This window comes from Pseudophryne corroboree, unplaced genomic scaffold (genome assembly GCF_028390025.1).
Source record: "Pseudophryne corroboree isolate aPseCor3 unplaced genomic scaffold, aPseCor3.hap2 scaffold_546, whole genome shotgun sequence".
In the NCBI taxonomy this organism is placed as follows: Eukaryota; Metazoa; Chordata; class Amphibia; order Anura; family Myobatrachidae; genus Pseudophryne; species Pseudophryne corroboree.
In genome coordinates, this window is record NW_026970146.1 from 388,163 (window position 1) to 389,622 (window position 1,460).

At 33.2% G+C, this 1,460-nt stretch overlaps 1 non-coding gene across 1 annotated transcript; it reads right to left on the reverse strand.

Moving 5' to 3' along the window:
- Positions 1 to 897: 897 nt before the first annotated feature.
- Positions 898 to 971, reverse strand: TRNAN-AUU (transfer RNA asparagine (anticodon AUU)). Its single transcript has one exon. It is a non-coding gene; the product is annotated as a tRNA-Asn (tRNA).
- Between the last annotated feature and the right edge of the window lie 489 nt (positions 972 to 1,460).

The window sequence follows — 1,460 nt, forward strand, 5'->3', positions numbered from 1 at the left end:
AATGGAAGCATGCTGGGCCCATAACCCAGAGATAGGTAGATTGAAACTATCCTCTGCTATATGCATTTTTTTTTTGTTAATTAAAGTAATCCAAAACTGGGATTGATATTTTGTCTCTTTTATTTTTACTTAAAGTACAATAACTTTTACCATTTTAATTTGTTTTAATAGTATATTGACAGTATTGTTTTCTTTCAAAAATCCACTTCATTTTCTTTACCCTATTATTAAAATGGTAATTGACAAAAACAAACTACATTGTCACCAGAAGAGCAATACAAAATGTACAAGTGATATATTAAAATCATCTTTCCAGCTTGAATTTCAATGATGCATTGGGGCAACGATTTTGTGAGAAACATCTTCACCCTTAAATAAAGATTTTCTTAATTCCTTACCTGTGTGATAATTAGATATCACCTTGTTTTCACATTAAACAGACTTCCACATGAGAAAGCAGCAAGGATGCAGTGGCGTTAATGTTTCCTGGTGTCAACCTGTATTATTTCAGTAGACATTGAAATGAGGATGCATCTTGCTGCCTTTCCAATGAAGCAAGTTTAATTTAGTAATAGGTGAAAAACCATCCCTACAACGGTGTTAATCAGAGACTTGGCTTTGTGGACACTTTTCAGAGAACAAATTTGTTAGCATAAAAATAAAGCCAGAAAATGAAGAGCTGTTTAATCACTCAATTGGATTTTTTTTGCTAGCATATTTTTTTTCTCTGCAACCCACTGCTAAATTGTGCTTCCTAGCTGTTTTTTATAAAATCACTGAATCAAATCTAACTCTGATTACATCAGAGAAGGCCATGTACCCTACACCATAAGAGGGGGTTTGAAATTTTGACTTGTCTACTTAAATATCACCAAAATCTGATCACAAGTTTAATAAGGTCCCTGGGTGGGATTGAACCACCAACCTTTCGGTTAATAGCCGAACACACTAACCGATTGCGCCACAGAGACACTTTGCAAAAAGTGCCTACTGACAAAGGCTAATAAGCATACATCTAGAACGTTTCCTAGAAAAACATTAAAAAATCAATAATCTGGAGAGTTTTTGTAAGATGTTTCTTCCATCAACTAACGAATAAACACATTGGTACTTTCCCATGATGAGTGAGTGCTTCAGGATCTCTTGCACTTACATGTGCAGCAGAGTACTGCAATGGAAGCATGCTGGACCCATAACCCAGAGGTAGGCAGATTGAAACTATCCTTTGCTATATGCATTTTTTTTGTTAATTTAAGTAATCAAAACTGGGATTGATATTTTTGCTCTTTTATTTTTACTTAAAGTACAATAACTTTTACCATTTTAATTTGTTTTAATAGTATATTGACAGTATAGTTTTCTTTCAAAAATCCACTTAATTTTCTTTACCCTGTTATTAAAATGGTAATTGACAAAAAAAACTACATTGTCACCAGAAGAGCAATACAAAATGTACAAGT